Genomic DNA, 23,789 nt, shown 5'->3' on the forward strand with positions numbered 1-23,789 from the left:
TATAGAGCTGAGATAATACTATGAGTGAGTACATTAATGACTGTAGTTTCAAGTTTGTTCATAGGAGATCCAGGGGTGCCCCTCTTGGGGGTAGGGGGGGGGGGGGGGGGGGGTGGTTGGAAAGGTCCAAATGGGGGCCTGAATTGTACATTTTCATCTTCTTCCTGAAAACCTCATGATGGATTTTTGTCAAACTTGGCAGGTAGCATCCCTAGGTGGTCAGGATCTCAATTTATCAAACTGGGCACCATGCCCCACCCAGAGGGCCCCAGGGGGCCCCAATTCCCCCAAATTAAGGAATCTTGAAAAAATTGGGCCCTTATTGTACATTTTCATCTTCCACTTGAGAATGCCTCGTCAAATTTTGGTAGAGCTGTGAATAATTTAGATTAGTGACTGCGTGAAAGGTGAACTTGCGATACTCAGGTGAGCGCTAGACCCGCGGGTCTCTTGTTATATTGTGTTTTACAGTGATGTATCATATGCTGAGTTTGAGTTTCACTGCAAGTTTTTGATGCCACTAGATATCATAAGTATGCCAGTGACTAGACATAAAAACTAAGTGTATGAGCCATTCAATCATTTCATGTAACCCTTCTCCATCAGCCCAATTAAGATTATTCCACTTGCAGTCAAATGACAGTTGGTGAGACAAAGAGTCCGTTCAGAACTTCTTTCGAATACAACTGGAGCTTGCTTTTTCACACTGGCATGAAATGAGAAAGTTTTGGTATGTACCATTGCACTACCAAACTCACCCATAAGGTGCAGTATGAGATAAAGTTAAGCATTTTTCAAGTTGATGCCATCGTATGAAAAAAAAAATATCACCGAGATCAGTGTTTATTTCATGTGTTGAGAGTCCATCATATTGGCTAATTTAGATCAAATTGTGTGTCAGCTGCCAAGAAAATAGAGCAAAGAGAGAGGGGGAAAATTATTTCCTTCTTTGGCTGCGTTTATCATTGCGCAATTTGACACGAGGAGAAGGGGGTCATAATTATACTGTAACAGCAGTACAAAGCCGTTTCAAAACAGCTTTGCGTTTATCTGGCTTCAAAGGGCTTCTAGAAACAGGTTTCTGGAAACCTGTTTCGGAAACCTGTTTCTGAAAGCACAAATTTGCGGCTTTCAAAAAGGCTTTCCAAACCCCATAATCAAAACAGCTTTGCATTTATCATCTCATAAGAATTCCCTGAAAGCCGTTTGGAAAACTTGTTTCTGCCGAGAAAAAGAGTTGATAAACGCACCCTTTGATAGTCGGGAAATTTGTCAATACTCCTCCCATTTTCACAAAATTCAATATCATTGTCAGATGTTGTTGTTTTTTTTCTTCTAAATAAGCTCTGCCTGTGTGATTTATGTCATGTGATTTGTCCATTTAGTGATTGCCTGTACTGAGATGTGTCAATCCACACCAATAAGCCCATCTCATTGTACATGATAATGTATTTTTTACTAGTACGTATGGAATCACTAATATGCATAATTCAGCCTGAATCACTTGCAGAGAGTGTTCATGGTCATGCCTCATTGCATTATTCCAGGCTATAGTGGACATGCAATGAGCATGGTATCATTTTGCAGTTCCACATCAGTGGCTGCTTCATTCTGGCATCTCATTCTAGCTACATACAATCTATAGTAAGGGAAACCAGTGCAGGTCTGATCATGCAAGACAATCTGGTAACAGGTTGGGAGGCTTGTTTGCATTAACCTGTTGAAGACTAGTCCCGAGTATGCTGGGGCAGGTGTCTATGGGAAATGTGTGTTATAGCATAATCAGCTCATCCTATATGGGTTAAGAAGGGGTTTTATATATCTGTGATGTCATTGATGAAAGAAAGACCTAATTCTGATGAAACCCGTAGCATGATGAAAACATATAAATCATTAATGTTCATAATCCTGTTGTAATACAGTAAGTGATTAATGAAAGTTAATTTGCAAAGTGCCAAAGGAGGTTTTTTATTGCTCCAGTGTTGATCATATATTTTGTGTCATTTAGTATTGTGTGCTGTCATGGTGATGACCTTAAACACAGAACAAAGTTTTATTAAATAGGTTTGAAAGCAGTAGTGGCTTTAATACACAAACTACATGTATTCCCCTTGACACTTTACCACCCTGCCATACATAAGGATGTTGAATACATGTACCATCAATGATTATGTAGTATGAGTACACACATTTCCCTGCTTGTTCTGTTGACAGTCTTTTCCTGAGCATTTTCACATTGAATAATGTGTGTTGTAATCATTTTTGTATTACTATGCATTGATCCCATTGCATTCCTATGTTTGCCATTGGAAATAAAGTGCTGAATTAACCGTGTTCATTCTGGCTGGTGATTTGTCCGTCATATTGGTACACTCCAAGTTATCTCATGTCACCCACAGTTAGGAAGACTAGATGTAGACTGGTGTACATAATTTCTTCATTTTTTATTTTCTTAATAGACTGGTGCTTTCATATGTTTAGATCTACAGGGACCAGATGACCTAGGGAGTAGCTGTTCAGCTCACATTTTCTTATCATAATTACACAGTTTAAAGGGTATGTACAGTTCTGGTCGAGGTGAGGATTTAGCTTTTAACGTTTTGTGAGATCATATTCAGAAACCACTCTATGATATGTCAAAGAGCATGCAATTCTAAGGGGTATCGGACTTTATTTGATGAAAATCGGTTTTGAAATGGCTGAGATATCCAAAAACAAGGTGAAACAAAGAGATCCTAATAAAAGACATGACCTGCAGTCTTTCATTATTATCACTTTTTTGGATATCTCAGCCATTTGAAAACCAATTTTCATCAAATATACTTTGAATCCTTCTTGAAATTACATGCTCTTTGACTTTCATATTTCATAAGAGGTTTCTCATTATCTCACTTAGGAATGTGAAAAACACGAATCCCCACCTCAACCAATACTGTACAGCCCCTTTAAGGTTTGTTAATGCACCTTTAATTATGTAAAGGTGTGCATTCCCCCTTAATTATGTAAAGGCGCCCCCTCTTTATGGATTTCCCGGATCCACCCGTGCATGTGTCAAGCTGGAGTACCTATAAAATCATGGAAGCTTGGTAAATATCTTGCAGTTGCCTTCCCCCCCCCCCCCCCCGCAAAATTTTCAAACATCCATTTATGCATATCATATTTTCAAGTAAAATGATCTGTAAGTGAGCCAATCATGCAACTACATGTATTAGATAATTTAGTTTATATCTTGTTTACTTCATGCGTTTGCACATTACAATTTTTGTTATCGTAGTGTAAAAATTTGCATGGCATGATAAGTATAATGATAATGATAATGATACTGATAATAAGTAAGTAAATAGATAAATAAATAACACTTACATAGCGCTTACTACTGACGTTTCTAAGTCAAGCCAATATTGCGGGATATAGGCAGATATTTTGTCAGATGTAAAAATAACGTGAACCGAAATGAGTCAGTGTAATTCAATGCAACCGTTTATTTACCATCATTAAAAGATACAAAGACACAATTATATGTAGAAAAATAGGAGCACGGAGACAGGTTACTATCAATTAAACAAACCAAAGAAGTGTGGCATATATGATGATGGGAAATCCCAAAAGACGTAATGGTCAAAGGTAAAACTCTCAATACTCTTAGACACAAGTCCTGACGAAATGCAATCAGAAAAGAAAGGGGGAAAACCTTATTCACTAAACCAGCTATGTTCTGATCATTTCAAATAGAGTTGATAAAGAACTCGTATATCAGCAGCTAGGAAGCTGTGAGAAAAGAAGGGGAAAGTACGAAAGAAACAGTTGAAAAAGAATTAATAGGGTATATTAATGTCAAGCGCCTGAGAGATAATATTTCATAGTGTTGAGCAAATCATGATTACACTAGCGGCCTACAGACGACAGGTGGACAAGAGTTATGTGCGTCTAAAGAATCTCTAATCAGAATTTCCAATAAAGTTTTATTATGCTATCCACGGCTGTATGCTATTTTGTCTCAAATTACCTATATATCATTTTCAGCTCCTAACAAAAGAAATACTGAGTACATGTACTCTAGTTGAATATCATATCGAAACCGACAAGATACCACATACAAGGTGATTACAGCATACGTGAAGCGTATCACAGGTACATTTAGTTTACATACTATACAATGACAAGAAATCTACACTGTAAAAACATCGGTGTTAGATTTAACACCACGGGTGTTAAATCTAACACCGATCAAACTTCAATAGAGGACCACACCCACAGGTGTTAAAAATGCACTGCCATGGTGTTGAAAAGTGTTCGCCTGACACTTCGTGGTGTTAATTTGACACTGTACCTGGTGTTATTTTGACACTGTACTGATGTTAATTCAAAAATGACACCACATGGTGTTGATTTGATATTTGTTGGTGTTCATATCAATGGTTTAACACCCGTCCAGCTTCAATAAGAGACCACACCAGCTGGTGTTAATTTGGTGTAAATTTATTTTCACATTTTTTCAAAAATCTTGTATTTTAATGTAAAATTCTTGATCGTCTTGTTTAAATTAAAAATCAACAAGAAGTGCAGTTACTAAGAAACTCTTCAAAAAACAGTTTAAATTTTGGAAATGACACCCGGAGGTGTTAATTTAACACCATAAATGAGCACCGAAAATTTAACACCAGCTCGGTGTTCACTATTTAACACCGGACTTTTTGCAGTGTATACTCTTTAAAAAATCAAGCAAACATGCAGATCGCGACTGTCGAGTATACAAAGTTTCTTACGTTTCACATTATGAGTAGGCCTATTCAATAAAATGATATCTCGACTATAAGTTCAACAAAGTACTATATAATTCTATGATTCTCACCACTCCTATATTGTATCATTGCAGTTCAAAGCTTTCAAGCTTTAAATCAAACTTTTTCCCTAAACCAGGGCTAGGCATTAACTTTTTTTTCTCTCTGGTAGTCCGTTCGAGTTACTAAAAATCTTTGAATCTGAATTTTTTTTGGCAAAAGAAAAAAAATAGTGGCCCGGGAAATAAGGAAAAATATAAACATTCATTTCGAATTTTAGCTGCCTGTTCGGACCACCAAAATAGAACCTTTCAGAAATTTGGTGGCCCGGCATTAATTTTAGTGGCCCCGGACCACTGTTAATGTCGAGCACTGCATAAACTTGAAAGAAGGATGAAGGACAATGTATATACATTCTCCATATGAGTTTTGTTTAAGCGAATATCTCACCATTCATCAACTAATGAAATTTTATAGAAACAATGTATACAGTATTCTCACAATGATTTCAACAGATATTACAATATAGTGTCTACTAATTCTAAATCAATTTTTGTGTATAATTATACAGTAATATATATAGTTAAGCTCCAAACTAAACGCTGTATCATCTTTTCTCTTCTCTCAAATTCTTCCTACTCATAAATCCCTTTCTATACACTGCTGTAGGTCCCCGATATCAAAATGTGTGTAATTACAGGCCTACCATCCCCTGGTGATATCCTGTTCGATGTACTCGAAGTTCAAGTTAGTATTTGTGTGTGTGTGTGTGTGTGTGTGTGTGTGTGTGTGTGTGTGTGTGTGTGTGTGTGTGTGTGTGTGTGTGTGTAAGTGCGTGTGTTCCGTCAGTCAACAAAGAGAATTACAAGATACAGTGTACTCCAAGTATGGCTCTGAGGCCATTGTCACAGTCAAACAAACTGCTCATATAGCAGTCTCCGCCATCAACGTGAACCCTAAAATATAATACATAATGATACTACATGTTGTGTATATAATATCATGTTCTATATACATTCATTCATTCATTCATTCATTTTTCATTTCCAACCGAAACATATACATATATTACAGAAACTGACTACAAGTACATAGATTTCATCATAATACAAAATAAAGGATAAGTTTACAGTAAAATTGTAAGTATACGAAAATGTTGGAAATGGGGAGGAATGCTAAAACGCTAGGCTTGTAGGGTGCATTCCCCCCCCCCCTCCACACACACGTAATACAAGAAATTGTATGATCGATGGACTGATATACATTGAAAATGGATGAAACAAAGAAAGAAAATACGTAATCATTAGTTATCTTTAGTATTCTTTGTATACTCTCATCATATTTTTTTTTTGTTGTTGTTCTTGTTGATTTTTCAAAATAAGGTGATTTGGTGGAAGTGGGAAAATAAAAGAACAATAAACTAAACTTCACATATCATGTTCACGGCGACACTCTGAAGTATCAATAAATACCCCCCCCCCCCCTTTCCTTTTCTCTGGCTTTTAAAAAGTTCCTGCAATCCAAATGTATGTTGACCTCTATTGACCTTTGGACTTTAGACTTTACATCACCAAATCACTGCAGACCTACTTAATAAAAAATATTCATCACATATTTCAAACATTTGTTCCCATTTTCCCTGCACCTTATAAAGCCCCACCTCTAAAAGAGAAAAGAAGAACAAAGAGAAAAAAAAAACCCTCCAGATTATATCTCTATAAAACAGACAACCAACTGTGATATCATTCTCCTGTAAGACTGAACTACAGACACATTTCACTGCTTCGTCAAATATTTGTCACAAACATAATATAACAGATATGTGACAATGTCGAATTATTTTGCTATACACCGTGATCATTAAGGCCCTGTCACACCTTTCCGGGTAAGCTACTCGGGCTTGTTGCGAGTGGGGGTTTTCAAGCACGCAGGAGAATTTTCTGCGGGCGGACAAGGATGTCCGCGAGTTCTGTACTTGCGTCTTACCTGCTAGACGCGCGCTACTTACCTGCTACTTGCGTGTATTCCGTGCGACCTACGTGAGAGCTTCGAAACCGATCCGTTTTTCAGTTACGAGCGACATACGGGAACTACAAAGTACCTGCGTTATACAGCTGCGAAGTACATGTGTGGGAGGCCTACCTCTGCCGGCAAACCCTGCGACTCACCCGGAATAAATTTTGAGCATGCTCAAGGCCTTGTCACACCGTGTCTGGGGAAGCCACGCGGGTTGACTTGCGGGGACAAATGTTTGCTACCCGGAGCTCCCTGCAGTTGGCCCGCACCTGACAGTACGTAGCACGTATCTCGCCCGTAGTTGCCCGGAGGTGCGCACGCAAGTCCGATTTACCCACAGCAAAGTTTTGAGCATGACCAAGACTTTTCCAGATGAGTCGCGGGATTGCCCGCAGAGGTCCACACAGAACACAAGTAGGAGGCCCGTAGCTGCCGCAAGTCACAGGTAGTTGACCCGCTTGAAGTACGTAAGTTGCTCGTGGATCTATGCGTATGCGCCGGAGGCGCGTGTCATTCTATGAGCATAACACGGGTATTTTACTGGCAAGGAACGGTGTCGAAACTGCGAATATCCGTGTAGCTGGTCAGTTCTGAGGACGTGGAGCGACCTATACGAGCAAATTGCGTGCATGCTGAGGGTCACTACTGCCTTTCTGTTGATTAGTTGAGAGTCGGCTGCGGCCAAGATAATGACATTCTGTGGGACTTCTGCATTTCTGCCGAAACTTGCCTAAATCCTTGTCCGCCAATGAAAATTGTCCTGCGTGCTGGAAAATCCCCACACGCAACAAGCCCGCGTAGCTTGCCCGGAAAGGTATGACACGGCATAAACTTGGCTGCGGGTAAATTGGACTTGCGTATGCAACTCCGGGTAACTACGGGCGAGATACGTGTTAGGTACTGTCATGTGCGGGCCATTTGTGGGGACCTCTGAGTAGCAAAAATTGTTCTTCGCAAGTCGCACGCAAGGCTTGTCCGGAAAGGTGTGACAGGGCCTTAAACTAGCTGCGGGTAAATAGGATTTGCGTGAGCACCTCCGGGCAACTGACTCCACACAAGTCACACGCAAGGCTTGCCCGGAAAGGTGTAACAATGTGTATCGGTGGTGCTTGTGATGAAAGTCATGAAATTGAGGCACCAGATCAATGAAAGTTTTAGCGATATAAGGAAAACAGTAAAGCGTTGTGAAAGCCAAAGAGAAAATGAATGTGATAGTGCAATCTAATATTGTATTCCGTTGATACAGTTCTATAATAGTTCATATCAAGTAACTTTTAGGGGCTTGTAATTTCTTCAAGCTAGGTTTAAAATGACTGATATCAGCATTTTCTAGCTTATTATGCCGGTATGTTCTTCCATAATGCAAGAGCAAGTGCAAGTTTTCAATTTATATGTCTGTGTTGAGAATTGATAATTGATTGTTATTATCATCTTTATTATCACGTTTGCCTCTTCATAATTTACTCTCATTAAAACAGTATATCTCGATGTTTACACAACTATTTACAACAAGATGATCTAGTCTAACCGACATCAATTTCAGCAACGATTCAATCTTCACGTTTTTCGGATTTTTTGTTGAAAAAATGTTTTCAGAGAGGTCGTCAGATTGCGGTTACTCCCTAGAATAAGGATTGGCATCGCTGACGGAAACACCGGATACAGCAAAGTCAGCCGCCACAAGAAATTCAAGTGCAGATCTGTGACATTTAATACGTCGATAGTCATGATCAAGGTTGGTATCAACGTGATGAGAAGGATAACATATGTAGACCCCATCAGACGAATGAGACGAACCTGACTGCCATGACGAGTGAAGCGTCGTGGTCGTCGATGTCCACTCGGTTGCGGGTTCTCATACTGATATCTTCTACAATCACCACATAATATCAATGACTGGCATTTAACGCGTGCTGATGAACACTTCCCATGATCTTTCACATCATGGACGTGTGAAACGGTAGAAAGATGATCGTTGTCAGTGCTGTAATCTTCCAGATTCCCCGGATGATTTAGATGCGTGTCTCTCACGCCTTCATCGTCACCACCGATGTCGAGCGCAGCTTGCGCAGCGGGACTTGCTGTAAAGGTGGAGCCCGGCTCACCTCGTGAAACTGTTTCTTGATTTTCGAACGGCACGTCTTGTTCAGCGGCTTTTCGTAAACGATGAGAGCTCGAACGCACCGTGTGTAAGGTCAAGAAGTGCATGGTGGGAACAATCACCACTGGGGGGATCAAGGTAATGCAAGAGTAGATCATGATCAACTCCTTGGACGGACGACTATCCTCACTTTCGTTGTATTCTCTTGCATTACTAGGGCGAGGATAGGGAAATGCCTTGTGCATCAACCTTGACATATTAAAGAATAACGATACCAACCAAATCAAGATGAGAATCATAGTTACCGGTCGTCGAGAGCAATAACGATCGTATGTCTTTGACTTTGGTCTTGAGATGAACAAATAGCGACTGACTGACATGGCTACGAGACTGTAGAGGGACACAGTGAAACAGGTCCACGACGCCAGATAGAGGGCTTGGCGAATTATCTTGCTTTCTTGCTTTCCACTGCATATCTCGTTCCCAAAGTTTTTCATTAGTGCGAGTGGATCTATTATAAAGATATAGATTAAATTCACTACAGACATATGCATGGTGATGACATTCACCGCAATGCGTCGCAGCTTCGGCTCCATGTTGACGAAGGCGACTACGATCGAACCATTTCCGACAACTCCGAGCACAATGAGAACCACGTATAATACGGTCACTGCGGCCAACGTGCCGTGCTCCCATTGAACCAAGTTACCATCAGTCACGTCGTCAGCGTTACTACCGTCAGCATCAGTACGACTGGTCCAATAACTGTGTGTTTCGTCTGTCGACATCGCAGATTTGAGTTTGTTGCTAAACACAAGAACTCTTGAAAGTCATAAAGAGTCCGTAAGAATTCTCTGATTAATTTGTCACAATCAATATTGACTGATTCCGGCTAGTTATACGAGATGACGCTCAGTTTCTTGTCAATAAAGATAAAGATTGTTTCCGCGAAAAAAAAAAATATATATATATATATATAATTGCATAGGGCGCCCTTGCGACAATCTTGTAAATTTGTAGTTGAAAGTTTTCGTAATTTTCGTCAGGCAGACAAGAATTCACATGGCAATTCCGATTGTATGGTATTAATATAGATATCATCACGGTATATAGCTATCATTCTATGACTGCAGCGCAGGCGAATTAAAAGATTTCTTTACAGTTCTTTTTTGAAGTCATTCACTGAGTTCACGAACACACAATTTGTACGATACCTGACATCATCGAATTAAGCAAGCCGTTCTCTCAGTCTTCACTTCCTAAATCGTCGACCAGTCTCATACCGAATTCCATGAAAACGGGATGATGACTATCAAACTCTCGAACCCTGTCTGCAGATTGATCGCAGTTTGGTCAGTCGGTGGAAATCATCCAGTCACTCTTCCTGTTGCCTGGAGACAAGTGAGGTCAAGCACAGACCACAACTCGGGATAGATTCGATTTAATCTTGTCGCCAACCTGGAGAGCTATCAAAGTGTAGGCCTAAGCACGCGCACAGCTCGCACACGATCAAAGTCTGTCACTAATACGGTGAAATGATGATATACCATTCATCGGCAATTGATCTAATATATAATGTCGCATTTGCCTGAATACATCATGATTGTGTCTTCGAGCTGGTTTGTCATCACCCGTTATCACTCAAGTGTGGCACCGTTTTCATAGCCAGTGGAGAATGAATCTCAATACGAAAAAGTATGCAAAAACAGCACTACATCAGGTGAGTAAGCAGTGCTGGTTGTAGTGCTATCTCAACAGTAGCACCAAAGATAACTTTGAACTTGAAAAGAGGCGGTGTTAGCAGATCTACATCTCAATTATTACTTAGTTCCAAACACTCTGATGGATGGGCACAGGGTTGAATGTTGAAATGTCTGCTGAACCAAGCTCAACTACTGTTGTTGGCGATTCATACGTGGTTTCTCCCCATTGGCTAACACCACTCCCTACCGGGATTATTATTTTATAGAGAGTAAATTAATCACACAATGATATCTCTACATGATGCGATCACATTTTGATGTACCTGATAATATACATACACACACACACACACACACGCACTCACACAAACACACACACACACACACACATGTATATACAAAATGTATATATATATATATATATATATATATATATATACACACATATATTGTTATTTATGTAAGTATACATAAAAATACCCAGATCAAACACTGAAATAAAAACTGCGAAAAATTTGTTACTTCCCTATCGAATTTACAGCCATAGGCTTTTGTCGAAGGATTATTTCACTTATTTTGTACGATGAGCGACAGTACGTCACAATGTGTCCTTACCTCACTAATTTAGCAACGCAAAAGAAAACGAAAATAATTTAAAACAAAACGTGAACTTGTGTGGATGAAGAGAAGAGAGGGACGGAAGAATGATGAAAAAAAAACAGCCAAGATGACGAAATATAATCATAAGAAGAGACAAGACGGATTGTTGGGCGGAGAATTAAGTGATGAGGAGAGAGCGAGAGATGGCGCCCTTTTGTACCTCTGCTCTGCAGAAATGAAGTGAAGGACGGTGTATGCAGAACTAATACTGTAAGAAAAAAAAAAGAAATGTGTGAAGAGAATCATACCCTATAAGTAAGTGTTATATGGGTATTACAAAGGAATTGTACTTAATGGTTGTAGGCTCCTTGTGTTGTTTTTTACAAGATGCTATTAGTAAGCAAGTAACATTAACAAAAGAAAATCGAAATACTGTATTTCTAAACAATGAGTAGCAAAAATAATAGATAATTTATGTCAAAGTAGTCAATATCATTTGCCACTTAGGATGATAAACTGGCATTGAAAAGTTGCCCAAATCAAGTTTGTTCAACCACACAGTATTGGCAGAATAATGACTTCACAAATCTCACATCTATGAGATAACAGAGGCTTGTTGGTCTAGTGGCATGATTCTCGCTTTGGGTGCGAGAGGCCCCGGGTTCGATTCCCGGACAAGCCCCTTACGAGTTTTTTGGTTTTTTTTTTCTTCTTTCCTTCTTAAAATTTTTCTTCTTATCACGTTTATTCCTTTAGGAAGAGAATCATCTTTGTTTCCTTTCTTCCCTCCCTCTCCCCCTCCTTCTCTCCCTCTCTCTCTCTCTCTCTCTCTCTCTCTTTTAATCTTTTCAGCGTATTGGTGAGTAAGGAACCAAAATCGTCTTTTGTTTACAGGATAAGTTCCTCTTCTCTGGGTCCGCCTGACAGAGAAAAGAACAAGGCCAAAGTCAAACATCAGTAGATATCCTTCCATTTCTTTTCATACTTCATTCTTCTGGTTCTACTACTATGTTTGCACTTTCAGTTGAATCGTCAAAGTTACCAGGGCTGAGCACTGCGCCAGAGCGTGCGTGCTCTTGACATGGCATTTTATATCTGCCATTAATCGGAACGGTTGAGATGATGTATTTCGCCATTCTCTACACGAGGGTATGTATAATGTTGCAATGCTGTTGCAATGAGAGGACACACGGGATGATGAGGGTATTGTGTCAGATTTTGGTTATGATGGTTGAACAAATTCAACATTTTCATGATGCTGAATTGTAATCTCAGTTACTAAAGATTGAATTTTCTTTCAGCTTACTCATTTTTTACCGTATGTGTTTACTCAATTTCCTCTTTTCTTTTCGTCTTTCTTTTTCTCCTTCTTCATCTGTCACTTAATTCTCCTTCCCCTCGTTTATTCCATCGTTATCGTTATCATTATTATTATTATTATTATCATTATTATCATTACTTTCAACTGTTCTGATTTCCTCTTCAAAAGTGACAATGAACGCAACTATACCACAGCAACTATACGTCAAAATACTCACAATATCCAGGTTGTCGCCAAATACATTGGTTCCAGGGAGGTGGATGTTTCTCTACCACCCCTGGTTTCACCTATAATGGAATAATCTTAATTTACATTATGTTGTGATGATTGAAAACTGCCCTATCTTCACTGAAATGAGTCCCTGTATATAGTGTCAAGTGTATGTGTGTGCGTGTGTATATACAGTGTGTTATGTGCGTATATGGTGTGAGTGAAATAGTTTCGACGTGGCACTATAGTGGCAGTGACATCCTGCCGACCTAGTCATGAGCCTTGTCTGCATACTCGTTTACGGTTGGCAATAATAAACTGCCATTTTAAAGTTGCAAGTTTGTTCAATCACAAAATATTGGCAGAATAATGACTTCACAAATCTCGCATCACTGTGTACCAGAGGCTTGTTGGTCTAGTGGCATGATTCTCGCTTTGGGTGCGAGAGGCCCCGGGTTCGATTCCCGGACAAGCCCCTTCCAAACTTTTGTTTCTTTGTTTTTTAAAATCGTTCTTCTAAACTTCATGTTCATTCCTCAATGAAAATAATAATCTTTGTTTCCGTTCTTTTATCTCTCTCTCTCTCTCTCCCTCTCTCTCTTGATCTTTTCAGAGTACTGGTGAGCAAGGAACCAAACTACAGTACATAGGCCCTACATCTTTTATATACAGGATAAGTTCGACTTCTCTGGGTTGACTTGACGGAGAGAAAAAAAGATAAGAGCCTTCAGCCTATATTATATAGAAAATTGTGTACACTAAGTCAAACATCAATTAACTTCCTTTCATTTATTTTAATACTTCATTCTTTTAATTCTGCTTCAGTTTGGGGGTTTTTTCCCCACTTTCAGATGACGAGACTTTCTCTCTTCAAGAGGTAACCAAGGCAGGGCAAGTAGCGCCAGTGAACGTTGCACCACTGTTGACGTGGCATCTGTCATTAATCGGAGTGGTTGAGGTGATGTATTTCGCCATTCTCTACACGAGGGGATGTACATAATGTTGCAATACTGTTGCAATGAGAGGACACACGGGATGATACGGGTATTATGTCAAATCAGGGAGGTAGAATTTCCACCTCCCTGGTCAAATTTACTATAAATATCAGACTTGTTGTGATGGTTGAACAAATTCGACATTTTCGTGATGTTGAATGGTAATCTCAGATACTGAAGATTAAAGTTTCTTTCAGCTCACTCATTCAGTGTTTTATTGTACCTCATGTTTAATTGATTTCAATTTTTCTTTTTAATTCTTGTATCTTTCTGTTTTTCTCCATCTGTCACTTTCCCTTCCTCTCGTTTACCATTGTTATAATAACTGTAAACAGTCTTACCCTCAATTATTCTACACCTGTATTTTAATTTTCTCTTGAAAGTGACAAACGCAACTGCTACGTCACAGTAATAACGTTAATACTCACAATCCTCATAGCTGGGTGTTGCGAGTTTTATTGGTTTCAGAAGGAAGGTGGAAGTCTCTCTTCCCACCCCTGGTTTCAGCTATCACAATGATATCGTAATTTGTATATGTTGTAATGATTGAAGACTGCCCCAGATTTGAAACGAGACCCTGTAATCTGCTGATTGGTGTGTTTGTTTGTGTGTGTGTCTCTCTGTCTGTGTGCGTACGTGTGTGTGTGTGTGTGTGTGTGTGTGTGTGGTTCTGTGTGTGCGTGTGTATGTAGTGTGTTATGTGCGTGTGAGTGATATAGTTTTCGACGTGGCAGTGACATCCTGCCGACCTAGTCAGGAGCCTTGTCTGCATACTCGTTTACGGTTGCCATGGAAATAGATAAAAGTTGCAAGTCTGCACATTCTCTGCCTTTCAGGAGTGAATTTTACTTTAACTTGCGTTTGAGGAAGTATAGGAGGCTTGTTGGTCTAGTGGCATGATTCTCGCTTAGGGTGCGAGAGGTCCCGGGTTCGACTCCCGGACAAGCCCCATATTTTTTTTTTCCGCCTATATCAACAAAAGTTATAATCAGAAATTTTCCTCCTCCAAAGATCATGTAATTAGAATGTAATACTCCTAGATTTTGGGAAATCTATACGTTTCGGCATACATTTCTTGCAAACCTCAATGACTATTAAACAGTGACGACGAAAAGAACAATTTAAACATCAACACAAAGTGAAGAAGACCAGTAAAAAACCGTGATATGTTTTGTGTTCAGTGCAAACGTATATGATATTCCTACATCTTGTTTACAATATAATATATACCTAACTATAAAAAAAAGGTGCTAAAACAAAACAAAGTAAAGTGAAAATTGATTAGAAAATGGCTTGTTGTTTATTACAAGAACACTATCATTGAGATATGTTATTCCAATTTCTCCGTTTTTTAATCATTACTGTTGGAAAACGTTCAAGCCGTATACAAATTAACTGCAATATTATCCGCCTTATAGTCCTATAAAAGTATGCAAATTAAGCGTTATCTGTTTATAGCGTGTTAAAGGAAACCAAAACCCAAAGAGAAATGTGGATTGAGTGAAAGCAGCAATTATTGATGCAAAAGTTAGGAATTTTTAAAGTTTTGGTGTTGGAACCGCTGGATGAGAAGATTACAAAAGGTTATGACGTCATGTGTGGACAAGGATAAAGGAAATATAAAGGGAATTCCACAAACATTCATTTTTTTCGCAAAATGAAAGAGCACTTGACTTACCACTTTCAGAAAGCATGGTGAATGATTGCTGCGCATATTATGTCAGTTTGAAGTTGATGGAATGTGTAATTTTCATACAGAAAAATAAATTCCCCAAGGAAGGGCAATATAAATTAGTTTTCTATACATACGGGCTAATAATATTTGCTTTCTATACAGTCTTTAAAAAAGCTTTGGAAATGTTTCTTTTCTTTCCCTTTCCTTTCTTTTCGGGCGAGGGGGGCTGTCATCCAAACAAGATCTGCTGGTCAGGGGTGTGCAGATAAATGATGAAAAATTATATGAATATGAAAATATTTTTCGACGAATGACAATTAGGAAATTGTTGGCCCCTATATATTATATGAGAATCATTCTCTAGGAAATTTTTATCATTAGTTTACATTATCAAAACAAGCAGATGACCCAGAATGTGAATGGTACATTGAAATTCCAATTAGATACTTTACGGTCAAAAGAGCCGGGTAAAGAGAGAGAGAGAAAAAAAAAGAAGGAAGAAAAAAGGGTTTTATTAGCAACCCCCCCCCCCCCCAATTTAGTGAGGCCTCTATATACTATATACTCTCAATAGTTAGCTCGAACTTTGAGGGAGTGTATACAGATTGCAAAATAAAGGACATTTTTTCCATTTTATTTTGTGTATATAGGCAGAAATGATGTTTCTTTTTGATGTATTATAATGAGGTTATATTCACTCAATGCTATCCAGCGGTTTGCTTAGCTGAATGGCCGCCGTTGCGCCCCTTTGCTTATTAAGCCAGTTTTGCTTGTGAAATCACTGGAGCATTGCAGTTAAGGAAGTACTATTTTTATAGGCCCTTTAGAAATACTTCTTATAGCGCACTGCGTGCGCCTCTGTCACTGTCTGTAATCTGTGGTTGCTAGTCTACACTTTCTCCGCCTGTCAAGGGCCATCTTCAGTTTACCTTGCCCTTCTTTTGATATGTGAGGCTTGTTGGTCTAGTGGTATGATTCTCGCTTAGGGTGCGAGAGGTCCCGGGTTCGACTCCCGGACAAGCCCTTCTTTTTTTTTATTGTCTCTCATTATCATTGTTATTAGTAATAATCATACTGTGGTTGTTTACATCTTGCAATTAGAATGTAATAGGCTCTATATGGAACTCCTATAGAATTGCATTAAACCCAGCTGTGATATTTGAAGTATTATGGATTCCACCGTTTTTATAACATATCAGAATTCTTTCCAAACTTTCATGACAAAGATTTTTCCTAATTTTCGCGGGAGCAACGCTAAGTAAAACGTAAAATAAGTATCGTCTGATCAAAACAATTTATCAAATACTTCATTAATAAGTCCTCAAGAAAATATCCTTTGACATCGGTATATCGTTGACCCTTGAAACTTCTCCCCTCCCCATTCTAAAAAAAAAAACAAAACAACAACAACAACAACAACAACAGCAACAACAACAACAACGAAAAAAAGAAATTATGCTCCGCGGCCCCTGAAGTGATGTAAACTAAAGGACTCCGGTGTGCCGGATATTGGCGAAGCGAAATGTAGCAAAGTTAAATGGTTTATATATATATATATATATATATATATATATATATATATATATATATATATATATATATATATATAATCTATATAATATATATTTATAATTCCAATGTTAATGTATAACGAGGAAAACACTCGGAGAGCGCAGACCTCCGCCAAGAAGCTCATTTCCACCCACATTGTGAGTTTCACACCCGTTATAACAGTGTAGTCCTGTACATCATCATTGGCATCGTTAGATCCATTGACCATAAAAACATACCCTGGCCTCACGAGTTACGACCATAATTGTGTAAGAGTTCTGTGGTTACGACTACCGACACGCCCTCCCTACCTCCACTAACGTACTACTCTCGGGCCAACAACGGCGCAATGGCTCTGAAGCACGCAGAAGCAAGCACGCCATCTAGCGTTCATGATGGACCCTGCCAATAAGATTATCATTTAAAAACTATAATAATTATATGTATAAAGAAAAGAATGAAAATAAACAAATCCTTGATCCAGACGATGATCTGGACTACTACCAAATTTCGATCTTCTGTTCCTTGTATCATAATCAAGTTGTTGTTTGTTCTTATAAAAATTTCATCCTTATTTGTTAACTTCTTCTTTTTTAAGGGGGGGGGGGGGGGGGGGGAGTTAGTACCCTATTTATTTGCAAGCAGTCAAACAAACAGACAAACCAAAACCAGCATTAACATAACCTCCTTGGCAAAGGTAAAGATATTTACAAGGCATTGTACACAAGATTTAGAACTTCATCAGCCTCCTGGGTTTAGTATAGTCTAATGAATTTCTGCAACGTGGTATATAACCCACCCTTCTAAATCATGCACTTATCGTAGTTACAGTAATAGTTTACGTGCTAATCCAACATTATGCATCGTCTTTTTTATCATGCAGATTTGATGAAAATCTTTCTCATGAAAGTAAGGTTTTGACATACAACACTGCTGTATTGCTTTATTCATAAGATTGTACAAACCTCATGCACCTTCTCTTTATATCCACGCAAGCTTACATCTATCCAGTATGATGATAAGTGCCATGCGCAAATGAATGCCAACATCTAACTTCTATCAACCTAACTGTTTGAGAGCCCACGGACAATCTACATATCATCCAGTCTCGATTGCTTTGCTGATGCTGACTGGCATCCTTCACCGATATTTGCACAGTGAAAAGAGTGTGAAAGGTTTCACCCTTTAAAAATCAGATGTCACCCCTCTCCCCATAGGGAAAACGTTTATAACATAAAATTTTGGGAAGCGCAACTTGATAATTATACTTGAAACAATGCCGAATGTATACGTGCAATGATAAGTGTATACATTTATGATGGGTCTAGTAGAGTGCCCATAGTTATCAGTGATCTTGATTTAGGCCCCAGGCTGGCACCTCAAACAACTCGAAAGACAATTAATGTCCCCCCCCCCCCCCCCCAAAAAAAAAAAAAGATAATAATAATAATAATAAAATAAATAAATAAATAAAAAATAAAAAATAAATAAATAAAATAAAATAACAACAATAATAATAATAATGATAAATAAATAAATAAATAAATAAATAAATAAAATAAAACTATATACACGATATCTCCTCCACTTTCTTTATCACGAACAAAGAGCATAATGATAGGCACGTCACTCACCAATATTGAAAAAAAAAATAATTTCTGCAGCTGCAAGTATTGCCCAAGAGGGCAGCATTTCATGACAATGGCGTACGAGTGGTTATCGCACTGATCTCTGAAAAAAAGTTGCTGCTATTTTTGTTGTTTTTCGTCATTTTCTGGAAATGATAATAGGCTGATAAAACATATATAGACCTAGTCGTAAAGTAACAATATAGCCTTGTAACAGATGTCGAGTCTTCAAAACCACAAACAATAGGACCTATGCTCCCTGATCTATGTCTGAGGTGAAAGAGAAACATGGAATAAATAATTATTTTTCTGAAAATTAATTGTCAAAAAACCATGGAGGACTATTAACTAAGCAAAGAAAAACAAACACACAAAAAACTCCCTATTGGTTTATACACACATCGAACACAAAACGACAGAATTTCAATATAAAGTTAAATGACCATTAACGAAAACAAGACTACTTATACCAAGGAGGTACCATCTCCTTGCTTATACTGTCATAGCATTTATTAATCCATTATAGGAGAGCCCAATAGTATTTCACCTCCTTGAATCCATAAGAACCCACTCTGTCTTCCCGTAAATATCGCTGGTGTGGCTTCAGGAGCTGTGCACCGACTACTACACGAGACTTAGATCTGCGACGCGAACGTTAAGACGACGCTAATTAGGGGGAAAAAGTTTTTGCACGAGACAACTGTTTCCATTTTCCATTGTATAATACGCGTCGCAGATCCAAAGCTTCTGTAATGAACGCGGCTGCTCTGCATTCGAATCAAGCGTCGTCACAGCCTGGTCATAAAAAAGAATATTATATAATGTTCTGTTTTTATCTTCCAATTGTGTTTATTTTATTTTATTTATTTATTTATTAAGTCTTCTTTAAAAGCAGGGTAGTCCCATTCAGTGCCACAAAGGCCTGCTTTACAAGGGAGCCCTGCGTTGATATACATTACATTGCATGTGCACACAATAAATAAAAAAAAACAACATGAACAAAACAAACATAGATATGATACAGCTAAAGAACAATCCGTTCGAAAGAATATAAAACACATAAGAAAGAACATAAAACGAGCAGAGAAAATAGATATCTGAATAATTCGTAGCTAGTGTAAAGGGTTTATATCAAGAGAGACTGATGTTGGCGTACACGATTCTTAAATGTTTGCAATGAGGAGGCTGTTTGAATAAAAATGGGTAACTCATTAAACGATTTGCTTGCAGCATATGTGAAACGGAGCATTTCTTATATTCAGTTCTAGGTTTGGGCATGTAATTGGCAAGAAAGGGCATAACGAGTGGTATAAGTAGTAGGGCGTTTGGTCACAAGTTTGGCTATGTACGTTGGGGCTAATTGTGTAATAATTTGTACACCAGGACACAGTAATGATATTGAATTCTTTGTTCAACTGACTGCCATTTGAGAATATGAGTAAGAGCTTGCGCTGACATGTAATAATCTCCATTCAATACTGCACGAGCATACTTGTTTTGACAGCGTTGCAATCTATTTAAATTTGTCTTTGTTAATGACCCCCATACAGCACAACAGTAATCAATATGTGGAAGTATGAAAGAAAAATACAACTGATTCATGATTTTACGTGTCAAACACGATTTGATTCTTCGTATTACAATAGAACGAGACATTTTCGTGACTACTTCATCGATGTGGGGAGACCAGTCAAGAGTTTGTTCAAAGATTACCCCAAGGTGTTTGATTCTCGTGACAGTTTCCAAAGGCCTGTCATTCATACAAATTTGAAGAGAATGTCTCTGTTTTCCTCGGCGAGGTCTGAATAACATAACTTTCGTTTTGTCTAAATTAACAATCATACCATTGTCTGAGGAGTAGAGTGTCTGCTTGGAGTTGTTCCTGTACTTTATAAGCATCACGTCCTGGGTGAAATATTGCCGTGTCGTCTGCATAGAGAGATACTTTAGTCGAAATACTAAAGTTTAAGTTAGGAACATCATTGATGAACATACAAAAGAGCAATGGCCCTAGTATTGAACCCTGTGGGACTCCTGTTTGAACGGGGAGAATTTCGGATCTCTTGCCTTTAAAAGAAACGCATTGCTCTCTCCCTATTACGTAAGATTCAAACCACTTTAGTTCAGTTTTGTCTATGCCGAAGTAGGACAATTTCAGCAAAAGCAGGTCATGGGGTATATGACATCGAAGGCCTTTTTTAAGTCTAAAAAGACTGCCCCAACCACATTGCCTTTGTCAAGGTTATCAGACAAAAAATCACTAATCTCTGTTTAACATGTTGTGGTTGAGTGACTGGGTCTAAAACCCGATTGGCGCTTCGTCAACAGCTCGCCTTCATCCAAGTAACTAAGGAGTTGCGAGTGGACTGCTTTTTCGAAAGGCCTATTACTTTCAGTTATGGAAGTAAATCTTTGACCCTGCGTGTATAATGCTTTATACCAAGTAAATTGTAGTTGAATGAAATCAGAGAATTCGGATGACTTATCATATCTGTATAGAGAAGACATCATTACAAATGTTAAAAAATGCACAGATCAGTTTGAGTCACGGCGTCCACTCTAGGCCTACCTCACTCTTATTATAAGCCAATTTCTCTCTCTCTCTCTCTCTCTCTCTCTCTCTCTCTCTATGAAATAAATACCAGTATAAGAAATTGCTATTCAGTTCAATTTAATTGTGCTCTGTTTCCATTCAACAGAAGGCAATACAAATAAAAGATAGAGCCTAAATCAGAAAATCAACACTTTGTAAGAAATACAAATCATAAAGTTTTAAAATACAGTGACTGTTTCGCGCAAGGAACACATTTCCACGTAATCATTACTGAACAGAATCAAACAAGACGGTTACACGAATCATAATGCCGATACACAAGCATAGTTGATTATGATAACACAAAGCAACGGTTACCTAATTTGGAGGACTTAACTCTGAATGAACAATTCATAACATTTTGAAGCATCAAGCATTTTTTTTTCTTATGCCAGGGAAACGGTTCTTTGACTGTGTAGGATAACGCACATCGCTTGTATAACTAAAAACTGCACTTACAGTATAATAATCATTATCACCTAAAGACGGTAGGCTTTTTATGTTCAGTGGCGGCACCTGACGTTTAGTTCCATAGAGATACTAAGTTACCAGTAGCATGCATCTCTACGTTTAGTCGTTTAGTGTTTTGACACGGAAAGGAATAGGCCTATTTCGAATATAATCAGATTATCAATGACAACATGTGTGGCGGCAAACAATGTGGGAAAATTAGTTTAGTAGGCCTTATATAATCCTGCAAAGGTGTCCTTGCCCGTTCTCCAATCAATTTATGGCAAGTGACTTTGGCACTGCGGATCCAGCATGTCGGGGGGGGGGGGCCCCTATTTTGTTGGAGTTGTTGTTAAAACAAAAGAAGTAAAAAAAAATGAAAGGGGCGCGAGCTATCCCCTTTAATTACTGAAGAAACCATTTTTGTCAGCGGATTGTAGCCATGTAGGCCTAGTGGGAGCAGAAAATTGCCTGGGGGGGGGGGGGGGGGCTTGTCAGCCGATGAAACCGGAAGTGGCACCAGAAATTTTTTTGGCGCCCCCTCTTTTCGGAATTCCTTGATCCGCCCCTTATGTTTGAGACAATTCAGGGGCGGCGCAGCCGTGGGGGCCGTGGGGGCCGTGGGGGCTTGGGCCCCCACACTTTTTGTGCACCATACAAAGGAATACATAAGGTGTCATCACTTTGGGCCCCCACACTTTTTTCAACCCGGAAGTACGTAAGAGGCACTACAATGGGAGGGGAGAGAATGAGCTGAGGACCTTTTTTTTTTTTTTGCTTGTCAGCTGAAGAAACCCGGAAGTGGACGAGTAGATATGAGCTGGGGACTTTTTTTTTTTTTTTTTTTTTTTTTTTTGCTTGTTAGCTGAAGAAACCCGGAAGTGGACGGGGACGGGGAGAGATGAGCTGAGAACTTTTTTTTTTTTTTTTTTGCTTTTTTTTTTTTTGCTTGTTAGCTGATGAAGCCCGGAAATGGGCCCCCACACTTTTGAAAACAGTGCGCCGGCCCTGCAATTATCGCTAAAATTCTCTAAACCCATGCAGGTTTAGTCACAATCTTGGAAGATACGGGTTAGAAACGAGTTCTAAGCAAATCACTGAAGCGATTACTTTCTTTTGAAACCAGGCTATGATCAGTAGCTGGCGCACCATCGATTCCGCGACCAGCAGAGAAGGGCAGGGAAAGGACGGTAAGAAAGTGTACCAATACTGCATCTGCATTGTATGACCACACGTTCGTTACCCTGTCGGCATGCTTAACGTGGTTAGCCTATGCCTAGCCTGAGCTAGCCGAGTGTGCCTGCCGCCGTATGCCGATTGCAGTTTCAGGGCGGAGGGCGACAGACGACGACGGTTGAGCGATGCTCCTATTCACTCCAACCAACAACTCTCTCAACCACCGCACGAAGCGCACCATCTAACGAACTTGAAGTACACCCATATTTGCTGTATTTCTAGTTTTTAGGTAGTGCTGGTGGTTTTCAAAGACATCATTCCACTTGGCTCTGGTAGGACAAGACAGCAGCGAAAAGTCTTTTGAGTGGAGACAAGACGTTCGAGTCTTGACAGAAACCGTCAGCAGAAGCTAGACTTGACAAGAGTGAGATCCGCCACTGGTGAACAGGCCAGGCGCTGCGGCGTCGCAACTCACCCAACGTGTGATTGCTGCTGTTCCTTCATCCAAAGCTGATGAGACTGATTGACGGTTAGTAAATTACTGGGCGTTTTCGGCATTTTCCGTCATTCTTGTCGTTTCCACGTATTTTACGGGCTTTCTTTAGGCAGTAGGTACATGTTTGGCATCATTTAGAACAGTGAGTATGATAATTGATATCATCTAATTTACCCAAATACGACCCAGAACCGCTTAGCAAGTTTCCGTGTGAGCATTTGGGCCTCGGACCTTTTAAATTTCTATTATATCAGATTCTAATGACAAAGATAGATCAATTATTATAGATGATTGAAAAATGTACACCCTGATGAAATTGAATTAAGCCAGAAAAACCTCTAAAAATGAATAAATTAGAACGGATAGCGCATGAACAGTATTGTGGGTTTTTACGCAACAGATTCTAGACCTAACGACAACATTTGATCCTATGTACTGGTATACCGGTACCTTTGCTATGGTACTTTAGATATAGGGGTTGATCGATGAGGAT

The 23,789-nt window shown here is 39.1% G+C and overlaps 1 long non-coding RNA gene and 4 other non-coding genes across 5 annotated transcripts in view; all 5 read left to right on the forward strand.

The window, feature by feature from the left end:
* Nucleotides 1–11,811: 11,811 nt before the first annotated feature.
* Trnap-ugg (transfer RNA proline (anticodon UGG)) lies at nt 11,812–11,883 on the forward strand. The gene has a single exon. It is a non-coding gene; the product is annotated as a tRNA-Pro (tRNA).
* A 1,253-nt stretch (nt 11,884–13,136) lies between these two features.
* On the forward strand, nt 13,137–13,208 carry Trnap-ugg (transfer RNA proline (anticodon UGG)). Its single transcript has one exon. It is a non-coding gene; the product is annotated as a tRNA-Pro (tRNA).
* A 1,396-nt stretch (nt 13,209–14,604) lies between these two features.
* On the forward strand, nt 14,605–14,676 carry Trnap-agg (transfer RNA proline (anticodon AGG)). Its single transcript has one exon. It is a non-coding gene; the product is annotated as a tRNA-Pro (tRNA).
* A 1,678-nt stretch (nt 14,677–16,354) lies between these two features.
* Nucleotides 16,355–16,426, forward strand: Trnap-agg (transfer RNA proline (anticodon AGG)). Its single transcript has one exon. It is a non-coding gene; the product is annotated as a tRNA-Pro (tRNA).
* A 6,786-nt stretch (nt 16,427–23,212) lies between these two features.
* LOC139744199 (uncharacterized) overlaps nt 23,213–23,789 on the forward strand; it is a 94,200-nt gene continuing 93,623 nt past the window's right edge. The window contains exon 1 of the long non-coding RNA XR_011711811.1: nt 23,213–23,329. This is a non-coding gene — a long non-coding RNA (uncharacterized lncRNA). The remainder of the gene's footprint in view (nt 23,330–23,789) is intronic.

Source organism: Diadema antillarum, unplaced genomic scaffold (genome assembly GCF_040938485.1).
Source record: "Diadema antillarum isolate AM-2024a unplaced genomic scaffold, OU_Dant_1.0 seq00001146_RagTag, whole genome shotgun sequence".
NCBI lineage: Eukaryota > Metazoa > Echinodermata > Echinoidea > Diadematoida > Diadematidae > Diadema > Diadema antillarum.